The sequence below is a fragment of the Tigriopus californicus genome, chromosome 11, assembly GCF_007210705.1.
Source record: "Tigriopus californicus strain San Diego chromosome 11, Tcal_SD_v2.1, whole genome shotgun sequence".
Classification (NCBI taxonomy): domain Eukaryota; kingdom Metazoa; phylum Arthropoda; class Copepoda; order Harpacticoida; family Harpacticidae; genus Tigriopus; species Tigriopus californicus.
Window position 1 is genome coordinate 12,713,413 of NC_081450.1, and position 7,581 is coordinate 12,720,993.

The following is a 7,581-nucleotide window of genomic DNA, read 5'->3' on the forward strand; positions in this document are numbered from 1 at the left end:
CTTACTGGTTTAACATAACGCAATATTGATTTCAAATATTGCTGTTATATAATTAAGAGAAGAAAAGCAACAAATGAAATTGCTCATCAAGAAATGAGCTCAGAATATTTTTATGAGCTCAGAGTATTTATCAAAGTTGAGTTAGTGGTAAAAATGGACTAACGCTAGAAGAAACGAGACAAAGGTTGAATATGAATGTTACGCAAATTTATTCTGGATTGTGGATGTCAAGGATTCAATCAAGTCAAACGGTTCTCATGTCATGGTCAAACACCAATTGCTACTACTTGATTTCTGTCTTGTTCTGGAATATTTTGCAGCCTTGTGCACCGACTTCGGCTGCCAGTCTTCTTATAACAATAGATGGTTGGATCAGTTTGGCAACAACTTCCTCTGTACCAGCCACATCTTTCGCCTTCCCTGCATATTGGAAGAAAAGCTTACTCGATAGGGTTCCAATTTTGAAACGTTTTAAAGAAATCTTACACTGAACATTGGGCTGGTTGGCAAAGTTTCGATCCGTTCCTCCAATTGTTGCACACAAGGTTGGGTCGACATTGCGAGGTTTCGCTACAAGCTTGTCCCCGCTTGATTTTGGAATCACATTGAGCAGACACCATGGCGATGGCCAATGCTAGGAAAATGACCTGGATCTGCATCTGGAAAGTGCTCGTACATCTTAAGTGGCTGGGCTAATTCTAAAAAGCTTGGTGTTATGTTACACCATTTGAAATCATGTAACTTTACTTGTGACATTTTGAGATTTTGAGATCGATACATAGTTCAGTAACTGAGTGGGGTTTAGATTTGAACAAAATATACCAGGGTAACAAAATGTGCGTATAAGAGCTTGAAAACAGAGAAATTAATCATTGAAGCAAAAACATTCTGTCAACTTATAAACTAACCAGAAAAAAGCACTTGTTGAAAAATATTTTCTTTTGTTGAAAATCGCACCTTACAATCAAATTATTTTGATAAAAACGGGAAGTTCTTTTTCCGATCGCTACTAATGCCAACTTGATTTTGTTTCAGGTGGTTGTGTTTACCTTTTTGCTTGTGTTGAAAATGAGTTATGCCTGCTTCTAATTAGCAGAAACAAAGCTTTTATACCAAATTGAAACCGGAGGGGGGAGCATAATCTGAGATCAAAACAGGTGTTCAGGACTGAGCTTAATAGAATTTTTTCAATTTTTCATGAAAGGCTGCCTTCGGTTCTTGAAATTGCAATGGAGGATCATTGATTAGTGAAAATCCTTCCAGCATCTGTCAAAAGCAGAAATTACGGGCATATTTTGTGCATGTAATCTGTCTTTGTACAACATCGCTTGCAGAGCTCTTAACTGAGTAACTGAGTCGCATGAGAAGCATGCACAACGAAAATGTCGACGTAGGAGCTCCCGAGTTAAATTTGATTCTTCCTTTTCTCACTTGTTAGAGGCCACATGATAGTCTGAAAACCTGACATTTTAGATAATCACGATCACCCGAGCATCAATTGACTGAGCTCTTTCTACAATTGTGGTATTCTATGACTTCAATCAGGTTTCCCCTCTCCACATGCATTTCTGGGAAAAGCAATAGCTGAAACTAGGAGAACAAAAATACACTACTTCTCGTTACTCTTGATCCAAGATCACGCACGTGTTTCATGGAGCAGTGTTAGCCTCCGAACCACGCCCCACTTTACTTTACGTTTACGTACACCACACCCTTTACAACCCTTTGAACAAGCAAGCACGTCGCCTTTACCCTTGTTACACTTCATCACGTCCGACGTTCCGACTTCAAAATGGGTTTGAAAGAGCAAGCACACAATCACGAAGAAATTAAACCTTATTCGCGATTTGGACAAGCCTGGAGCGGAGGTTAACCGCTTGTGGCGTCTCTTGAGCAAGGCGGAAACAAAATTGGACAAGATCATGGACATTTACGATGATATCCTAGCAGACTAGACACTGGAGACTGAAGAAAAGGCGATCCGCAGGGCCAAGCTCAAAGCTACAGACGAATACTCCGCCAAAATCACCGAAGTAGCAGAGCTTTTGATGGCATTTGAGAGCGCCTCCGTTTCTGCCTCCTTTATATCACCCTCCTTGACCACACTGATTCGCGGGGAAGACAGACATCCCTTAGAACCAGTGTCAGATATAAAACCGTTCATGTTGTCCTCAGAATCTGAACCCTTCGAAATGAGAATCTGGGCTGAAAAATTTCGAGCTTATTATCAGGCATCTCACGCCGAGGTATTGAGCCTCAAAGGCCAAAAATCACTTTTTAAAGATTTCCTCACCAGCGATCTCTGCGTCGGTATTGAGGACAAAATTGGTAAGCCCGCCTCCGTCAAAGCATGTTACATTGTACTGGAGAACCATTTCCTCGACCTAAAGCCTCTTTTTACACGTCGACTCACACTGTTCCGTATGAAGAAAAACCAATGATTGTACAAAGATTTCGTGGCCGATTTGAAGCTAAGAGCTCTTGAGGCAGAACTTTCCTCCATCATCGCGACCCAACTGATGGTTATTTTGGCAATGGCAGGCTGCCGTGATGAGAAAATACTTTTTTCCAAACTACGAGGATTAAAAGACCCAGAAATGAACGATTTGCTCGAAAAGGCAGCACAACATGAGGGCATGCTAAAGGATGTTGGGACACACACTTCAACGGTAACAACACGCACTCACACGCCTCTTCCAGCTTAAGACATTTTAGCAACAATAGCTGCAAACTGCAAAGGATGTGGCCAACCACACCAACGCAAAGCATGTCCATCCCGCGACCGACCTTGCTACGCGTGCGGTAAGGTCGGACACATTAAAGAATTGTGTCGTCAACGCAGCCCATCAAGTAACTCTGTTAACCGTGGACGCCCAAGGGAGAGTCGACGACGAGGATCACCTGGTGTACAATATGATGGCGAAACCTGTCGTTCACCATCAATGGCAAGATTAAACACCGTTCACCCACGTTCCTCGTATAAAATGAACACAATCAAATTAATTGGATTTGACCAAGAGGGTAATAAGTTCGCAATCAAGGCTTTACCTGACTCAGATGCTTCACGGACGTTACTGCCGCTATCTGCAAGCCCGAAAAATAGTACCCTTACTACTTCGCACACAAGGGTTATTCGATGATCAGCTTAACCCTGTCGTCTCACCAGTGAGACGACTGCCACAGTGGTTCAAAAGCCTTTTTGAATTCCAACAGAAATATCCCAGTAAATCTTGTTAACTATTAGCTATTTAAGCGCCAAATTTGAGAAAGAATTCAATGAATTAATCACGTCAAAATTGCTTCTTATGGTTTTTGCAAGGAAAAAAACTGTTAAGATGGATATGCGCATTTCTCTCAATGCTTGATAGGGTTTTTTGACCACCGTGGTGAGACGGGTGAGACGAGAGTAGAGGAGACGACCGTATCCAAGAATCCAGCTGAGGTTGAGCGTAGCCAACGGCACACCTCTAACAAACCGGGGCAGATTTGACTTCAAGTGTTGGATTGCGGGAGGACCAATTGCCACGGTCTCTGCAGTTGTCTCTCCCGACATTACATTGCCAGTAGTCGCGAAAAGGGACTTAATGGCTATGAACATTTTACCTTAGGATTTCCTGTCTATACACCACTGTGAGACCACCATCGCTTCCTGTCTATACACCACTGTGAGACCACCATCGCGTCAGTCCATGAAACGGATTGCCTGAAAGACAACGACAAAAATGATCTAAACCCAGACCAGGTTAGGGAAATGGAAAGGTGATTGAAAGAATTGAAGGAATGGTACCTGAGGATCTCGATCGGGTTCGCAACCTCTTTCTTGACTTGACAGATGTGATGGTATCCTCCCTTGGGGACGCGGCCGGAGCCATGAGTGGAGGACCCATGAAAATCGAATTGGAGGAAAATAAATATTTTAAACCCTATCACGTTACCACCGCACGCTCTATCCCAAAACATTATGAGGGCCCTGCTTTCGACTTTTGTCAAGAGATGATTCACGCAAGAATGATGACGCGGTGCACCAAACCCACAGAGTGGTGCGCACCTGCCCATTTTGTTCCAAAAGCAAACGCTAAGGTTAAACTTGTAATCGACTATAGGAAGCTCAATCAGGCGACAAAACGACCCGTTCATCCATTTTCCTCTGTGCCTGACCTCATGCACCAGATCGTATCAGAGAGTAAATGGTTTGCTAAATTAGTTGCCGTGCACGGATATTTCCAGATTCCGCTGGACAAAGAATCTTCATACCTTTGCGCTTTCTTACTACCAGATGGGAAATATCGCCCACTTGTCACTCCATGGGTTCGAAGGGAAGCGGTAATTTTTTTAGTCTCCGTACTGATTTGGCGCTAGAGGAGCTGAACCAAAGCTAAAATTGTTGATGACATTTGTGTACAAGCCACGACTTTCCCTGAACTGCTTGACAGACTCGCAGTTGTCATCAAGAAATACCAGCAGAATGGGATTAAGTTGTCCATCAACAAGTTTGAGATTGCACAGGATCATTTGATCATTTTATACCTTTTTTTGAGTTTAAGATAACACCATGTTTTCGAAAAGTCCCCCCATTTTCTAAAATGGTCTAAAATGATCGAGTAACTAATGTAAATCCGTCTTGTTTGAAGGCCTCTGGTTATAAGCTTTTCAACTTTGGGGCTCGTTTTCTTTGAGAGCATCAAGAGATCTTTCTGTAGGCAAATTGAATATAGTGTTTGATGGAGGGTGAACTTTTGGGACACTTAGTGTTTGTTATAGTCTCAATCAGCCACCACCGCAACGGGTTTTTGCCCTTTGCCCCCTGCCTGATTGGATCCCCAGAGTGGAATATCCAATTGGCGAATAGGCTAGGGAAACCTTTAGGCGTTGTCCTTGCTAGTCAAGAGGGAATGATATTCCGCAGCCTATCGCATGCCCCCTAGAGAGTGCATATCTGCACGCCCTCTTACGCAGTGAAAATGTTTTCAACAATGACAGGCATGGGCACATTGGCTGTCGCTAGTCCCCGGATTGTGTGAGGAATTGCCAGAATGGCATTGCCGATTTGGGCAGCATTGTGGGCAGTGATAGTGATGGGAAGATCAGACCCTGGCCCCAAATCTGTTGTAGAGAAACAAATGGGAATCCCTAACTTGAGGAGGACAGTTGTAGTTCCGATTGTTTTATTGTCCGTTAATATGTATATTTAAATAGGAGGGAGGACGTCTGTATCCGATTGGCTGGTAAGTCGCAGCGCTGTCTCATGATCAAAAGCTCTGGTTGATTGCCTCCATGTCTAAATTACGCTTGCCTCCACGCAGCCTACATACTCCCAAGGGCAACAAAGAATGAGATTGGGTAGGTCCAAAATGATGAGTAGTATAATCAGATTGTTATTCCAATTGTTATTATCATGTCCCTTAGGAGATGGTATGAAATGAGTTTTGATCGATTGGTTATTTGCTAGATCTTGTTCGTCCAAAAATAACATCTCAACATAGATATCTGGTACTGTATGCTTTCAAAAACATCCATGAGCTTTGTTCCACCCCAGGATTTAGGGCCAATTACATCTATTGCACTCCCAGTAGCAGTTATAAGGCCAGTAGAATATCAAACCAAAATACAAATGCACGTAAACTACATGGGCAGATAATAGTGGAAATATCATTCTACTGATTGAGCAAACTATGGCATTTGATAAACAAAAATCTATTAGAATCATTTGTCATGGTAGGAAGTAAAGCCCTCTAGTAGGAAGTAAGGCTGAACACTCGCAATTATTTTATCAGCACTTTCTTGATGGCAAAAGGAAACCTACTAAGTTTACACTTAGTCTCAATGGACTATTTCATTTAAGGTTTAAGTCATACTGTTGAAGGTATGGAAATATATTTCTCTCAAAAACTAACATGAAAAGTAAGTAAAAGAAATATATGAAAGAGGCCTTCTTAGTTGGAATGAGGAGCACGGTTGTAAGGGGTGCGTTGGTGAGGGGCACGCCTGTAGGGGGCTGCGCGGGTAAGGAGCGTGTTTGGAAGGCGTGCGCTTGGAAGAAACAGATCCAGAATGGGCATTAGCCGCATTGTTGCTTGCAAAATGGGTATTGTCAGTAGGAAGGGCCACACGGTTGGTGGCATAATTTTTACGAACTTCGTTTTGAGCAAAGCTGTCTTTGACATCGTCAACCGCGGGATATTGATGTTGGTGGGCAATGGGCTCCTCTATATAAGAGGGGGCGGGACGATAGGGGGCATTGTCGGCCAAAGCGACAACCAAGAGAGCAATGAGGCTGATGAAGATCTGAAAAATATACTGATATTGATTTTGGACTGTTTAGAGGATGCAAGGCCAGAAGCCCCAGTTGACAAATCTACTTACCTTCATGTTGTGGTGTAGATGTTGCTGATAGAACCTATCAAACTAATGCCATGTCGGAGATGTTTCAAGTATTTATATGCTTTCCCTCTTTTACTTGTCTTGTCTTGTCTCCTCTCATGTGGTTCCTTCTTTGTCTCGATTCTTGGACAGAGAAAAGTGACACTTGCATGCCCACTGTAAAACACACCTGTCTCTCTTTATCAGTTTATGAGCTTTACAATTGATACAGATTATTATATCAAGTTGTTAGTTGTCATGATCCTGAATTAAAGAAGGACACATAACGACGTAGTATGGAGGTGACTTGAGCTGGATTCTTGGATGATCAGCTCACTCAAGTCTTTTTATCTGACCCATCTGAGTTTTTATTCCTGGATACAAAAAGTGAGACACGTGCAGGAGATGGGCGAGACGATTGTGTGAGACAGTCAATTAGGGGAGGTGAGACTTGAGACAACTAAAAGCAACCTTTACAAGACGAGTGAATTGCCTACCATAAAACACTCCTTTTTCTCTCCTTCAGCTTGTGGACGTGACAAATAAAACAAGTTATAATACTCAAAGAAAGAAAGAAGCATCATTGAACTATCTAGTACGGCGCAAGCTTATTCTGGATTTGGTGTTTCAAGTAAGCTGTGGCAACTTCTTCTGCTTGTCCAAGACCACAAATTCTGAGAATTACCAGAGAACCATGGATGGACTACCAAGCAAACCCAAGCTATCATGGAAAAGGCGCCAAACAAATTCTCAAAGACTCGGTGAAAAACATCACTTCCTTTAAAAGGGACTAACATGAAACTTAACATCAAACTATGAATGATCCAATCTTAGTCGAAAGGAAATTGGTAATCTTTACACTTTTGGACATCTAAACTCCAGATCTTTGCCCTTGATCTGGTCTTTTGTAAAGGGATTCACGGTTCTTGCATTAAATTCTCTACTCACCAATGGGTTGAGGAAGGATGCCTAAAGGCACCCCCACTTCCCTCAGCCTCTTGTCAGTCCTCAGTAGGTCCTTGGTTTTGAATTTGAAACCTTCAAAATCCTTCCCCCGTCCTCAAAGAGTTGCATGATCATTTTGAGTCTCAAACTTTTGCGAATATGGTCTATTGAAAAACCTTGCACCATACAAAGAATAATCCAGTTGTAGTCTAATGAAGATTGGTAACCCTCTGCACTTTGGACATTTGAAGATAAACTCCTGTAATCCCAGATCTT

The 7,581-nt window shown here is 42.4% G+C and overlaps 2 long non-coding RNA genes across 3 annotated transcripts; both read right to left on the reverse strand.

Annotated features, from left to right (window-relative positions):
• Positions 1-185: 185 nt before the first annotated feature.
• Positions 186-1,514, reverse strand: LOC131890231 (uncharacterized). 2 transcript variants are annotated; one of them, XR_009374287.1, is made up of 3 exons: positions 1,345-1,514; positions 487-659; positions 186-420 (listed from the first exon to the last, which is right to left on the reverse strand). It is a non-coding gene; the product is annotated as an uncharacterized LOC131890231 (long non-coding RNA). The 2 variants fall into 2 exon arrangements; XR_009374286.1 differs by lacking the exon at positions 1,345-1,514 and adding an exon at positions 1,050-1,312.
• A 4,341-nt stretch (positions 1,515-5,855) lies between these two features.
• Positions 5,856-7,110, reverse strand: LOC131890328 (uncharacterized). The gene is made up of 2 exons (XR_009374300.1): positions 6,364-7,110; positions 5,856-6,285 (listed from the first exon to the last, which is right to left on the reverse strand). It is a non-coding gene; the product is annotated as an uncharacterized LOC131890328 (long non-coding RNA).
• Between the last annotated feature and the right edge of the window lie 471 nt (positions 7,111-7,581).